Source organism: Pygoscelis adeliae, unplaced genomic scaffold (assembly GCF_000699105.1).
Source record: "Pygoscelis adeliae isolate BGI_AS28 unplaced genomic scaffold, ASM69910v1 Scaffold303, whole genome shotgun sequence".
NCBI lineage: Eukaryota > Metazoa > Chordata > Aves > Sphenisciformes > Spheniscidae > Pygoscelis > Pygoscelis adeliae.
Window position 1 is genome coordinate 695,314 of NW_008824367.1, and position 16,187 is coordinate 711,500.

General features: G+C 42.4%; 1 protein-coding gene across 1 annotated transcript in view; it reads right to left on the minus strand.

Moving 5' to 3' along the window:
* BBS4 (Bardet-Biedl syndrome 4) overlaps positions 1-16,187 on the minus strand; it is a 43,419-nt gene that overhangs the window by 25,392 nt on the left and 1,840 nt on the right. The gene's annotated exons all lie outside the window — the stretch shown is intronic.

Here is a 16,187-nt window from a genome sequence, read left to right on the forward strand (position 1 = left end):
CTCCTGCTGGCCACACTATTTCTGATACAGGCCAGGATGCCATTGGCCTTCTTGGCCACCTGGGCACACTGCCGGCTCATGTTCAGCCGGCTGTCGACCAGCACCCCCAGGTCCTTTTCCGCCAGGCAGCTTTCCAGCCACTCTTCCCCAAGCCTGTAGCGCTGCATGGGGTTGTTGTGGCCGAAGTGCAGGACCCGCCCTTGGCCTTGTTGAACCTCATACAGTTGGCCTCGGCCCTGTAAGCACAACTCATTCAAGAACTGCAATTGCACCAGGCAGTGCAATTAATCATTCGACCTGAAGCCTGGAGTGCAGACATACAACCAGTGTCCAGTTTCATTTTACTTCTCAAACTGATGGATAAAACGCATTGTTCAAGATAGACACTAAATAAGACCTCTTAGCAGAAAACCACCACCACCTCGAAAGACTTGAGGCATCTGCTCCTTCTGGTGCAAACAGCTCCAAGCACCATCTACGCACACAATCTAATTCAACACCAATGCTGGTCTGATGAAATTGGTTCTTCCAAATATGCAAGAAGCAGCTTGGAGGAAACGAGTTGGATTCACATTTTGGAACTAGGGAGAAGAATCAAACGTCTTTAAAATAAATTTCTGGGAGTGAATGAGAAGGAAATGGGAGATACACACAAAAGGAGATTTTGGAGATGTTGCCGGTCTGAAGGTGTGAATAATTTAAAGAGGTCAAACAGTTTTTTGAAACTGTGAAGGGACTATGAAACATCACAGGTCTGAGATACTGTGAAGCTACTGGCAGAAAAACATATTTGATGCAGTGGCGGAGAAAGACCTGTGCTCCGGCATTTCAATTGTAAGGAGCTTGCAGCAGTAATTACAGCAAATCACGAATGGATGTTGCTTAGTGATATTCACGTTGGGTTTAAAAGTTTAACACACTGCTGTGCATTTCATTAAGACTTGAAATGTATTGCTTGTTACTCATTTCTACAGTTCAGATGCCGGTAGCTGAGAGGTAACCATAGCAACTGGCAAAAAAGCTATATGTTTGCAAGTCAATATTATGACAGAAGTGCAGAAGCAAAGCAAGGCGAGAACTGTCGCGGGAGCCGGGGCAGCGGCGAGGGCGATACAGCACAAGGCCACCTTCTCCCAGCCCCGCCGAGGACGGCACAGACCCACACCACCGACGGAGATGCAGGTTCCAGCAACCCAGAGCAGAAGGTATTATCCGAAGCGGTCCGCAGTCCCCTCTGCCAGCCGGCGGCACGGGTCACGATCAGATGTAAGAAAGAAGAAACTCTGCAGCTGGAAGGACTGAATCATGTCGGGAGACGTTATTGGTGCAAAGTGTTATTATCTTTTAGAAACGCTGAGCTTTAATCATGCGAGGACTGCACCTGCGGCTAGTAGCAAACACATCTCTCGAGCATACCAGGCTCTCCCCCACAATTCACACCAAGTCTAGTATCACTGAGAGCACTTAAAAACAACTAGAATTTCTTCTGCTGATGAAGTTGAAAAAAATTTTGTGAAGCCATTCTGGTTTTGTTGTTGTTTTTTTGCCTTAAATTCCACAGTATCCAGCCAGATTTATACTAGAGCTGAGATTTAAGTGTGCACACCAGCAAATTAAGGTCAAATATCTTATAAAGAAGGTTCAGCTACCCTAAAAACAAATAGAAAAATCGCGGTCCAAACAAAAAAGTAATCCAAACAAGCTAAGCTTATGGAAATGCACAGATCAGGGATCCAAATGTTCTCAAATTGTGCTTTACTGTGTGATATCTGGATCTTTGTAAGTTACTTACTTTGTAAGTAAGGCATTTTAACATGCGTCTTCTCAGATGAGATTAATTGATTTCTGATGACTTCATGTTTTCCATTTGTCCTTCTTACAGTGAAACCATGAAGGGAAGAGTTAAGAGGCTGCCTAAATAGCTACAAATTGATTGAAAACAACGCTATTTCATAAACAGCCTGGAGGGCTGCTGTTCTGAAGCCAGTTGAGGGGTTACCTAATTCATTAACAGATTCGTAATGACTTCCCTGTGTAAGTTATTACGGGTGCCAGGGTTTGACAGAACTTTCTTTTCCGAGAAACGCAGCACTTGGGGATGCTAGAAATGCACTGCAGGTGGCCAGACTTGCGTGCTCTTCCTGCACAGTGTCTCCTGGTGCAACTATCCGGTACAAAATACTGAACCAGACTCGTGTCTTGGGCACCTCATGGTTTCTTTTGTAAGCGTGGATTTAAAAGCAGACATTGCGGACTCTATTTAACCATAAAGATTTCAGTTACAGTCAAAACTAAAGTATACTTTGCCATTTTGTGCCTACTAATACATCTTAAAATTCCAAAACTCTGCATCATTACATACAATAAGAACTGTTTTAAATAGGCATTAATCAGAAGACCCTCCAGACATACCCTACCTGGTCTCCTACCTGATACTGCCTGTAGCGCACGCCTTACTGGGAGGTTAAAAAGAAAGGGAGAACCATAAATGTTAAAATATACAGAAAAGCTAGCTGGCCGGGGTGTGTTGCCAGCTGAGATGGGAGAGACGAAATTATGTTAGAGCCTACACGAATGTTTTGGGCTAAGCTAAGAGGACAGTACATTAGCGAGCGGATGGAAAATCAGTTGTTTAATTCCTGAAGGAAAGAGCTTTTTCACACTTTTAAGACCAGAGGGACATGATACTCCACTCCCACGCTGCGGAAACGCCTGCTGAGAACAGGGTTGGGAAGGAAGAAACGCTGAATGTCAGAGTGAGCGCTGAGCAGAGAGTATCAAGCTGCGAAAGAAAAGGGTAGAACAGACGCCGCCTGCCTTCTGGGTCCAAGACTGCAAAAACCCAGAGGAGTTACCTAGAAGAGCTGAGCTGGAGAGAAGACAGAGAAATCAAAACACACCATGAGACACAAGTGAATGCCGTTCACATCTGCAGACATAAAACAGTTTTGCTTCCCCCGGCAATACGCTGAGCTAAGGATAACTATGTGGAACTGGGGAAACACATGGAGTTTTTACGCTCCTAAAACTCATTTGGAAATAGCAACACACCTGATTGAGGAGACATTATGCTCCTTTTTTCTCTTCTTTTTCCCCAAGACAAGCAAATCGAAAAAAGACAAACAATTCTGATGTCTTTTGAAAAAGATGTCTAGATTAATTCATAGATATAAGTGAATATTATATCTGAATATAAAACAAACACACAGATTCATAGAAGAAAGTTGATAGACTCCCTGAATTTACTCCAGAAAGAAAATGGGAATAGTTTGACCCCTTCTCTGAAGAAATCCAACATAAACACCATGAACCAAATCTGGTGTGGAACCCACAGAGGGCAGGGAAGAGAGGAAGGACATAGAAACTGTGAGAAAATTAATAAATTTGACACAGGAACAGGTCTGTTCCCCCCCAAAAAGGCTGTGGGAAGTAAAGGATTATTACCAGGCTCTATACTCAGATGCAGAAAGAAGTAAGGCAAATTATTTATATACCTCTCCAGAGCCACAACCACCTTAATCTGCATTTCTGTTTTTCCATGAAAGCAGCGAGATACCTACTTCTGGTGCATTTATCTCCCTTAGATTTGCTCCCCCAGCCTGCTGATAAGGACTGTCCCAGTGCAAAGGGTCACTGCATTTTTCTGAAGAAAAGGGAAATACAAATCCCCAGCTATTTGGGACTCTAGCTCCAGAGAAAGGGAATAAAACATTCTGTGCCTTCTAAAAGGACCCAATTCAATCACTGCTGGTCGTAATATCCATGTATTTTTTCCTAACCACACACACACAGATGATGTGTGTCACTCAGCTCTTGCTGCATCAGCCCGAACAGCGACGTATGGCTGGATCCGGCCAGGGGGGCTGCTATGAGGGGCAGAAGAACAGAAAGAAGCACCGGCAGCACGCCTCAGTCTTCTCAAATACAAGGATGATCGGGAACAGTGGAGGCTCCATATGGCATATAATGGTTTGCAATCTCACACTAATTGGAGCCAAGAACACATACTCTCGCAATCGGTCGCTCGGAAGGTTTCTGCACGGGGAAAGGTCGCCGAATTTGGCCCCGCCAGGAGGAGCTGAGCACATTCGTCAAGTCCCTCAGGCTGCGTGCATTGCAATTTTCCACTTTTTTCAATATATGGACCTTCAGAAGTTCCTCATATGTAACTGCTGTTGGAAAAGGTCCCCGGGGTGCTGGTTAACAGCCGGCTGAACACGAGCCGGCAGTGTGCCCAGGCGGCCAAGAAGGCCAACGGCATCCTGGCCTGTATCAGAACTAGTGTGGCCAGCAGGAGTAGGGAAGTGATCGTGCCCCTGTACTCGGCACTGGTGAGGCCGCACTTCGAATACTGTGTTCAGTTTTGGGCCCCTCACTACAAGAAGGACGTCGAGGTGTGAGAACGTGTCCAGAGAAGGGCAACGAGGCTGGTGAGGGGTCTGGAGAACAAGTCTGATGAGGAGCGGCTGAGGGAGCTGGGGTTGTTTAGCCTGGAGAAAAGGAGGCTGAGGGGAGACCTCATCGCTCTCTACAACTACGGGAAAGGAGGCTGTAGCGAGGTGGGGGAGGTTTGGATTGGATGTGAGGAAAAATTTCTTTACTGAAAGAGTGGTTAAACATTGGAACAGGCTGCCCAGGGAAGTGGTTGAGTCACCATCCCTGGGGGTATTTAAAAGACGGGTAGATGAGGCACTGAGGGACATGGTTTAGTGGGCACGGTGGTGTTGGGTTGACGGTTGGACTCGATGATCTTAGAGGTCTTTTCCAACCTTAATGATTCTATGATTCTATGCTGCAGGTCATATGAAAACACGCTTTCCTTTGTCACATTTCACAGAGTCTTCACAAACAATCCAGGCACTGCAGGGATGCAGGGACTACAGGTTAGAAAATGGTAGTTTATTCCACTCTAGCAGTGAAAAAAAAAAAAAAAAGCCACTATTTTCTGTAAATCAATCCACTCAAGGGCCAGCCCAAGAAAACACAATCATCCAAAAACTTGGTATCTACAGTGAAAAGGGTTTATAACTTACATAATTATCTTTTGGCCTCTCTTTTCTGGGATTACAAAAGTCCAGTCTCATTAAGCAACTGCGACAGGGAGTCAGGCACCAAATATATGATTAAATACCTCAGTCGAGAGACATGCCGGTTTCTTTGAAGTGTTTTGATTTAATTCAAAAGGGAATCCATCTGATCCCCTACTTTCTCGGTGGCCAGTGATTGATTGCACAACCCACTTCCAGCAATGTGATTTTTCTTTCTGACAATGCTCCTTTAAGGAAGCCACTGGAGCGGAAACCCCGACAGAATCGGAGTAAGATCATCAGGTTTGTATCTGTGCTGTGCTATCATCATTCTTCGCTTTATTCATCCTCTTATAGATTTTCTCAAAGGAGTGAAAAAAAAAATAATCAGAGTTATTCCCTTTTGTGTAAACCTCCCTGGGAAATTATTTTGTGCTTGTATCTTCATATTGGGTAATTATAGCTTAGATATGAACTATCAAACAGTGGGTTTTAGATTTAACAAAAGGGTTTTGAAATTGCTGTAAAGAGAGAGGAGGAAAAAACAGCCCCAGAAGGCTCCTATCAAATTTCATGGAGGAAACGATTGCTAAAGCACCAGCCGTCCTCTTGAAGAAATTGCCAGACGCAAAGAGGCCATTTTTGTTGTGGGAGTAAAGCCAGAGTAAAGTGGACTTCAACAACTGCAGCCATCAGACAGCCTTTCACCCCTCACCTTACTTTCTCCAGCGTGCAAACTGCCAGCTGCCTGGAGCACCTTAGCACCCTTCCTGGGAAAAGCACAGACCAGCTATGGCGCTCTGAGGTGGAGAAGGAGCTCAAGTTCACATTTTAGTCTCGTCATACTAAAAAACCAGGTCAGAGCCCAACTCTTCCTCCACCCCAGCTTAGTGGAAAGAGTCTGAGCCCCAGGTCACTCCCCGTCCCTCCAGCTTTGCAACCCAACCTTGCAGCAAACTGAACAAGAGCAGCAAGAACAGCCTGCAGGAGAAGCAAAGAAGCAAAAGACTCAAGAAGACACAAAGAAGAACCTGTTATCAGACCAAAATCCATAATAACCTAAACCACACATAACATACAGCACGAGGGCAGAAAATCTTCAGTAAAGGAATTAAATGAAAGATGGGTTTTTTTTTTTCATTCTAGAATAGCCTCACGAGCCATGGTCTGGATCCATTGCGGTAGGTACCACGTACATGGGTAAGATTATCCAAAAGGCCTAATCTGGATCCTGACTCAACTGTCCCTTTCCAAATTCTAATTAAAAATTGCATGTTGTAAAACAGCATTCAAGCACACAGGTTATTTCCAACATTAATAAACACAGAGGCAATGACTCAAGTCTCTATTGTAACATTTTGCTATTGAGAGCTGCACCAAAGAAGAATTTGGTAAAGTGCATCTTGCTCTGAAGAAATCAAAGCGGGAAGCTTTGCTGCGGCGAAGCCACAAGGGAGCAAGGTTATCATCTCCTATCATCGGGCAAGGCTCACTCTAATGCACAGAAGCAGGATTGATCTTTTCAATTTGAGATTCGTTTCCCATTTTAAAGTAATTCTGGTCATCGGCTTACCAGAAAACTCACAACGGTATAAATATCTGCTACTGGAAGAGACCATCCAAATCGGAGAGGCAACACATGAAAGTCTGGCTGGACCAACATCCACCCCATCCCTCAATTCCCAACTCAGCCTCCTGGGGACATTTGCTGACATTATTGCCAGGGTGACAATTATTCCCACTTGCAGAGCTTGGGGAAGGTTTACTGTCGGGCATAGCTGTGGTTACAGTCCAAAATGAAGCTTGGTGCTCTCACAACCGTGTTAAATAAGCACTGATAGGGAGGGAAAGGCTAGGATGAAACCAGCTGTGCATATCTCCTTTTTGCCTTGAGCTTCACAAGCTGCCAGTGCGAGGAATTACGCTACCGTTTGTAAAACCGGTGACAGAGAGGTAATGAGTGTCTTCTAAACAAGAACAATATTAAAATAATAAGGCACGAACTCAAATAGCTACTGTAAAACAACATACCACTGCCAGGGAATTGTACTTTCAAAATAAGGTATGAATAACGGATAGAAAGTGTTTTTGAGCTCTAATATCAAGGTTTTTAGATTTAAAAATAACAGATTGCCTTGGTATCAGAGGAGCATCCTACAAATTCCTAGCTAGGCTGGTGCACAGACAAATTTAACAAGAAATCCTCTTCCTTACTCAGACACTCAAAGGCTTTTATTGAGACTGTAGCAATATAAATACATTATAGCTTTGAAAGAAAACTAATACAGGAACACTGGCCTTCCTACGCCCAGATCCATCTTTGGAGTTTGAAAACTGCATAAATGGAGACATAATGTATTCAAAACTCAGTAATGATGGAAAATCACCACCCAGAAGAGGTTGTTTATGCTGTATTTCACTCATCGCGTGTGAGTATACGTGTATGTATATAGGTGAGTATACCCGTATGTATATAGGTGAGAATACAGGTGTTCGTGTACACAAATACCTGTAAAATGGATATAAACAACAGAAAAAAGGAGAGAGCCCTTTACCGTAGCCATTCTCTCTGTTTAATCCCCTTTTCCCTGTTTTTCCTTTTGCAAATTGCTGCCGAAACACCTTTAAATCAAACAATAAACCCGTGTGGTTCCTCATTATTTACAGTCAGCTGGGGTTAATAAAACTCATCATATACAATTCTGGTGCTAGCAAGAAAGCCATAATTCATAGCTGTGATCTTACCGTCGTGTATTAATAGCTTCACAATAACGCAGAGAAAACTGGAAGGAGACTGAAAAACAGCAGCAGGTTTAAACGAAAAAGCAACATTTCTGACTCTACACCTCCCCCTGCAGGAAAATTAGCCAAAGCTATATAGAAGAGCTGAAAATGGTATCTTAAAGCTGATTTATACACTAGGGCGAAGAAAAAAAAAGGGCATTTTCTGTTGCTAGTTTACACTGCATAAATCTGAAAGAGTTGCTAGCTCAGACTTCAGTGGTTTTTCTGTTTTAAGACATCTAAAGTTCCGAGTTACTCCAAATAAAAATGTTTTTATTTACAAGACAAATACCTACACAGATTATTCAATAGCAATGTCTTCTAGTATGTGCTGCTCAAGTTTAACCTTAAGGTAAACTGGGAAGATCTGTAAATAAATACACACTTGTGACCGCTCCGGACTTCCCAGCGCCACAGCGAGGTTCCCAGCGGTAGAAGCAGTCTGGTTACTGGGAAATCTCCGTTAGCAGTACCAGGCCGGCGAGACACCACTCTGCAATCCTGACTCCATTCATTGAGGGGGGGGGGGATTACATACATTAGCACAAATACATTAGCCTGATCATTATGATACAAAAAATTTGATTCAAGACTAATATGGCTTGATTCAAGCCTCAAATTTGATTCAAGCAAATAACATTGGGGTGGAATTTAGTAACAAAGGCGTACTTTAAAAAGGAAATTGAAAAAGTATAATCTTCTTTATTTGCTTAAAAAATCAAAACTGAAAGTCTGTTTCCTCTGCGCGAGCCAATTTTGACCATCAGCGCTGACTGCCGAGCAGAGACACACGCTCTGAACAGAAGAAAAACAAGGATCTGAAAGAGCTTTTGCTTTTTTTGCTTTTAAACACAAGCTAATCTAGAAAAAAAATAGGCTGATTTGCACAACAGTTCTCAAATCCCTGAGGATGCAGACTCTACACTTGGAGATATTCAAGGATCCAAGCCTTGGCATAGCACCTCAACTGTTATCTTCTCCATTTAAACCATTTTTTTCCTGCTCGATACCTTGTACTCAATATCCTGGTAGGCAAGAAGGAGACTGAGCTCCCTCCGAGTGTCTGTTTGCCAATGCTCTTCCTAAATAAAGGAGGTAGAGTACACCATCACAGAGGGCTTCTGAATAAAATGGCTTATAGATAGCACAGGAGGTCTGAGATATTAACTGGTGACTACCCGCTGTCTCCTCCCAAAGCAAGGCAGGGATGGAAGATATTTCCCCCACAAATGAAGCAACACTGGCTGCAGGTATTCCCAAAATAACCTGCATAACCAGCTGCTCATTAATTCCAGTATCAGCAGCACGGTAGCTTTGGGATTTCCAGTCTAATCCTTCCTTTGGCTTAAATTCTTATGTTTAGTCTTTTTCTGTCTACGGCGTGAGGTATTTTACATGGAAATTGAAACTAAAATCATTATAAGGCATTGTAAGAAAAAGCTTTCCTCTTAAAAAGCAAAATAAAATTACAACAGGGAGAGCACCACAATCCAGCCCTGTCAGTCTTTGAAACTTCCCACTCAATAGGGAGCGGAAAAACCTAGAACCTGTCCTCATTTCATGCACTGCCAAAGAAGAGTATTATATTAGAAGCATATTGTATTAGAAGAGTATATATATAAAAAACATAGAAGTTGGTCTTGCAAATGGTTCAACATTTTCTCCTCCAACACCCTATTTTTTGAATGCACAAACTTCTTCCAGACTTGTTGCCTCAGGATGAGGTTTTCCACGTTGAATGTCTGTCCCAGGATGAATATTTGCCTGTGCAGTCTTCACTCTTCCCTGCTGCACGAATGTCTTAATGATACAGTCTTTAATTACATGAGCACGTCTACAATTACAGGGACACACCAGTATTTTCACCAGGTGCCCTGCCTCCTTCTAATGATGATGAATATTAAAATGAATCAAGGTCAGACAGTGAATGAAATTGTTGAGAAATATGAATAAAACAGTGACTAAACCACAGGACTTCTGCAGCACCTGTTACGCAGCTTAAAACGTCCGCGGCAAAGTGGACAGACCCTGGAAGGAGTGAATGAACAGTCTCTTCATTAAGACGGTGTAAAGCTGCTCATGGACAAGAAACCTCACTCCAATTTCTGTTACAAAGCTGGGAAAAATCACCTAAGCAGGCTTCCCAAAGGCAGCCACTACATGCCCATCCATCATTTTTGGCTGTACAGCTTGAAAGACATGAGAGCCGGAATCTCCCAGCCAGCGCTCGCTCCAGCAAGCAGGATGGGCAGCAGCCGTGCTCTGGCCATGGAAGTTGTTGCAGTATAGGTGCTCGGTAACTCGGAAAAAGCAAGACCTCAAGTATTGGGGAACCCAAAATGTCTTCTTGACAAGCAAGTATTGTCTCTTAAGAGACTTTAAAGTATAATGCACGGTTTGAGTATGACACAGAAGAACCTTGCAGCATCAGGGAATTTATCTATGGGATTTGATAGCTGAATATAAATACGAGAACTGGCTATACACTGAATAACAGAGATATCTTTTATTTAAAAAGCCCTCAGTGAGCTGTTCCTTTTTCAGCGAGTCCCATCATTCCTGTGCAACAGATGATGTTGGAGAGCTGGGCGAAAGCCAACGTGTAATTGTGTCACTAAAGACTCAAAGGCTCCAATTCAAGTTGCACAGACATTAATTCTGACATTCTGGGATGCATCTCCTTTAACTTACATGTCTGAAAATTAAGACATCTGAGTTACTTGCCTTGGGCTGTCTTTAAGGTAAAGGAGAGGAATACGCATCCTCGGGGAGTGATTTATCGCATCCCAAGATAGGTGGCTGGGAGAGGTCAGAGGAATGGCATCAGATGGGCTTTCCACTAACTAAATATGGAGCACAGGTGATCTGCTGAGCCTTGTTCTACGTCAGAGATATCTCAACCCAGAAAGATGAATCCCACCCTTCCTAAATTTGTTACTTACTATTTTTATAAAATTATTTTTAAATTCACAATAGGAGATGCCATTTTATCTGCAAGCAGCACGTCAACAGACAAAGGTGAAGTTGAATGCTCTAAAATACGAAAGAAACTTGCCTAGCACCAAGGACTTTCAAAGGAACTTCAAAAAATAAATTTACCAATTTAAATGTGACCCTGAAGTAATATGTTGCAATTGTACAGTTAGATCCTCTAAAAGCTGAGCTATTGTACTCCACCCTCCTCCTGATCCTAATCCAGTGTAATATATGTCTTAATTATCAAAAGACACTCAGATTATACTAGCTTTCTACAAGAGGCGGCACTTTTATGGCACTATTCATTGCCTAATTAAGTTCGCAACAGGCTTAAGAAGCAGGTACCTATTTTCCTCTTTACAGAGAGGAAATGAAGTAGGTTGACAACTGCCAGAAGACGTAAAGCTAGAACTGAAACTATGAATCTTCTGATTTAAAAACTAACGCTAAAATTTTACAGTGATACTAGTCTTAACAGAAAAACACACCTGCTATGCTGTCTGCAAAGGATTCCCTGTTCCTCTAATCGCAGCTATTAATGTACACACACAAGAGGGCAGAGCTGTGCTAGCACATCTAAACTTAAATATTCCCAGTTCTTTGTGGTGCAGGGATCCCTGGGTTGTTATTTTGGGGAGAAGAGGATGAAGTGAAGCATATAAATACAAGTATATATACATACAATATGTATATTATATTATACATACAAGTATATAGTAATTACCCAGAAATGGTAATTCGTTTTTTTAATCTCACTATTCAAAACTAACAGCTGCATTAGATCCTGAACAGAATACACACAGCACTACTACCCACTTATTGCAGAGATGAAAATATCAGATTCTCTTATATAAAACAATGATGTAATCACCAACTAATCTATGTTATTTGGAAACCATTTTCTTCCCACAAGGTTGCAGGTTCAAATGGGCTGAAAAATCTGGCTTGCACATGGCCAAATGGAAACGAATTGGTACGTACAGATACCAGGAACTGCATTTGCTCCCCCACAACCATGACATTTCCACTAACGTCTTTTCTTTTTGACACACTTAAAAGTATTAATTAATTTAACTCAAGGGGGTTGTTTTTTATCTGGATTTCTCAGGCAGCTTCACTCTTACAAGTTCAAAGGCAGCTTTGAAGCGGCTCAAAGAATGGATTTATATTGATTTAAGAAAATGTATCAGGAGTTCAGAAATGATCAGCTCTGCAGTGCGCAGAATCGACTCCTCGGGGTACTAAAGAGTTCCAGCTCAAAAATGGATTTATATTGATTTAAGAAAATGTATCAGGAGTTCAGAAATGATCAGCTCTGCAGCGCGCAGAATCGACTCCTCGGGGTACTAAAAAGTTCCTGCTCTTCAGAGTGCTCGAGCCATTAAAATACCTGCAGGAGCAGGAGGGATCCCCATCGGCTCATCTGCGGGAGCCGACCGGAGAGAGATGCATTTTCACAGGACAGATCATCAGAAGCCACTTATCTACTTTGCATAATGTTATTTATTACCTAACAGTCCCATTTTGAGATTGGTTATCATCATGAGCACTTCCTAACCAGCGTCAATACCAGATAAAGTGAGCTTTACTGCCCATCAAATCAGCACGTGCAATTATTTTTTATTAGAACCCATTGACTACGCCCTTGTCTTCAAGGATGAGCACCCACATGAAAAGGACGGCACCATCAGTATTTGAGCTAAATCCTGACATGGGATTTAGCTGGACAAGAAGAACACACACCGCTTGAGAATATTTCAAAGTTCAATTAAACAAAAGAAACTACCCTGGCAAGATGCAAAATACCGTGTCGTCGTCATCTATCCAAAACACAGGTTTCTGTGTGGTGAAAGTGTGGTAACTTTGAGCCACAAAGAAGAACACCCTCATTACCGCAGAGTTTAAGAACAGGATACAACCACAGCTTTAAAACATGCATTTACATTACACGCTTCCCTATTTCTATTACCTAATTTATCTGTAATAGCCAAATCTAATCAAACTTTGCTATTACTTACAAAGGCACGCCGAGCACTTGTGTGTTTATCGCTGATAAACCTACTTTCAGGTTTTGTCAGCTGTTTTAATCTCGGGTCAGTAACTTACTTTGTCTCTGAAATGGAGAATGTAATAAAAGCAGAGAGAACTTCATTTCTTCCCTTTCAATGACTCGCCATGGCCTTACAAGACATTTTTGCTAGTTATGCTCATAATCATACAACACAGAAGTGGAACTCGACATAAAAAAAAATAAGATGAAGACTCACAAGCCTTGAAACATCCAGACACCTGGTTTATTTTACAGAAGTGCTACATGCCTACAAAGTATCCAACAAATACCCCAATGCCCAGGACTGGGGAGAACACTTAATCCCTGCTTAATCCCTTTTACAATTCACAAGGGGAAGATTTTCACTTTGAAAATTATCTACCTGACCCTTCCTTGGGTAAACGTAGAGGTGGTTGGTAACAATTCAGAATTCTCCTTCTTCACAGTCTAATGGATTTCTAGCCCAAGTTCTTCCCAGTGACTCAAGTGAAATCTATTTTATTTTGCTTCAGTGTATTTATTATGGTATATATATTTTTAGGATTCTACCCTGTTATTAAAAAGTTCTTCCCAGTGACTCAAGTGAAATCTATTTTATTTTGCTTCAGTGTATTTATTATGGTATATATATTTTTAGGGTTCTACCCTGTTATTAAAAAGCCATCACTGTATCTCAGAAAATCTGAGGTCTAATAGTTCTGTAGAATTCCAAATGCATTTAAAATTGTCCCATTAACCTCTGAACTGTTATTAGAATAACATGAGCCCAGAACTTCCTTTCTAAATATTTTTTTCCACGATAAAGGGAAACAAATTCAAGTTACGTTCCATAAAAATGAACAATACAAGCTGGTAAAAGCGCTTCTCTGCTACAGTACTATCAGCTACTATAAAATGGCTTGATTGGCCTGTGTGGCAAAAGGGAAGTGGAATGATGGGAGGCAGCCTATTTCAATTCAAAACCAGTAAAGCATTTCGGAAAATATCTGATTAATTTAAAATGCAGCAGGGAGATTAAAACCCCATCTCCACAGGCTGATATTAACTCTACATCGCTTCAAGGAAGCGAGCTCCCTTTATTCTACCATCAATTGCTTGGGGACAAAATATCAACACGGGGAGAGTTATGGATCTCGATGTAGCAACAAAGGGAATTGATTTTCAGAGCGGCTCTCCCCACGGGGGGTAAAGGACAAAATAATGAATGGTTTTAGCTACTAACGTGTCAGCTGCTGAATAATGGTTGTCAACCAATGCAGCTACAAGATACTCCGAGGGGTTTGCCTTCAGCCGGTCCCTTTAATTTAGATTGCTAGACTTAAGAGATTTCTAACCTGATTGCTGCGTACAACGCCTTTCCCCACCACCACCACAACCTGCTCCAGACCCTTTGTACGCTTGCTGAATGCTCGTCGTCTTCTCTTTGGGCTGACCTGCCTGCAAGACAGACTCTTAAATCCCAACCTCTCGGGCTCTCGCAACCTAAAAGCCACATGACGGATCAGCCCTGACAGCAGCTAATTCAAGAGCAAATTCTGCCTCTAAACTCGAAGTTATTCTTGTTTAAGAGCCCTAAAATCAGGTTGTTAAACAGTGGTTCTAGGTTTCCATTTTTTCTCGTCTCATGGACAGGATCAAAGGCGCATCCACGGGAGGAAAGCAATGCAACAGCGAGGGGAAGCCGCGCGACTCTCAGGTTGCACGGTCCAACAGCGGATTCTCATCTGCATCACAGGTCAGACTGAAAACGCGGTCTTCTGGTGTTCCATCTGGTTAAGCAACAAAACTCACATCTGTATTTTGTCATTCAAATCAGTTTTTGCAAATTTGAGATCACATTCTCAGAAACATAAGTTTAATACCTCACTCCTACCCAGTACAAACACAGGCCAGCTGTTACAGTCTGAATCCAGGCACTGTGACGATTAAAGTGAGGACTTCAGCGACGACTTGGTCATACTCTACCACATTTGTGTACGACGACTTTGTTTAGTTATTGCAGTACATGCTCTATTCGGGCACAAGTTTTATCCACACCAAACCGTTCACAGGAGAGGGGCCTACGCTATTACACCATATGGTCTCTGTATTTCACAGACCTGCTTGCACTAATGTTGGTTTCAGTCTCTCTCTTGCACCCTACTTGAAAATACAATGCAAATGTAAAAAGGCAAATTGCTGCAACAGAAAGTTACTGTGCAATGTTTAAAAATGTCAGTTTAAAATAAGTTTAGCAGCACTCTTCTGTTCAAAGAGAATTGATGTAGATTTGCCTGGCTCCTTAAAGTTCACCATAATTCTCCTCAGCCAAACTAAAATAGGATGAGAGACTTCCTTAAGATGTTCTAGAAAAATCTTATTTAAAAAAAAAACCCTCTCATGGGAAAAAGATGCTATTCTTTCACGCCAATCTCCACAAAAGCATATACAACATCACTTTCGTTCTTTCCCCTCCTCTCTTACGTGCCCCCAGCATCACACCCACACACAGAGGACACTGTTATATCACTCCCTATTACAAATCTTTTTGCTGCCCTCATTTCCTAGAGATTAACGATCAGGCAGCTCAAATCAGCTTTTGCCCACTGCGCTGAAGGCAACACAGTCAAATGTTAAATGGCAAAGCACAAAGGCTTCCAAAGCATTTCATTTAAGAACTACCCGAGGTGTGCCAGGTACTGGAGATGCCTCAATTTACTTTAAGAGACACGAAACAGAATTACAAAAGTCACAGGCTAGATTGGTTTTTCTCTTCACCATAGTTAATTTTGAGTCAAGGGTCATATCAGTATAAAAGGGAGATCCAGAGCCATGAATAACTGGATTTCATTTACTACTTTCTCCCCCCTGGCATGCAGCTGCGCGAACGCCAACGCCAAATGAAGGAGGTGGAAGGAACATTGGCTGGTAATGGAGACAGACCAATTCTTTTGCCCAGCCTCGGACTTGCAGCCTTCAAACCTGAAGGAGCGTTGGTGGCCCTCTCTAAAGAAGCATCCAGCTCCGTTTCAGGGCTGTTAATGCAAAATGCTGCTGAGTAGGAGAGACAGCTCCTCCTCGGCAGCCAGGAACAAGCAGCCCTTTATCAAACAGCAGGGGGGATCTGGAGAAGCAGTCCCATTAAGGAAGTTGCAAGCGCCACAGTTCATTCTCCCAAACAATCAATATTAAATTGTGCACACTTAAAAGCAGGAAGGCACTTGACGGACAGCTTAACAAGCAAGCTGACACAGGCACGACAGCTTCTATCCAGCACACCTCCTTGGCTTGTTTGTAAGGTTGATGGGCCCATCTTTCTTTCTCAGCTATTCTGTTCGCTCATGAATTATGCAGAGTTGATTTAATAGACC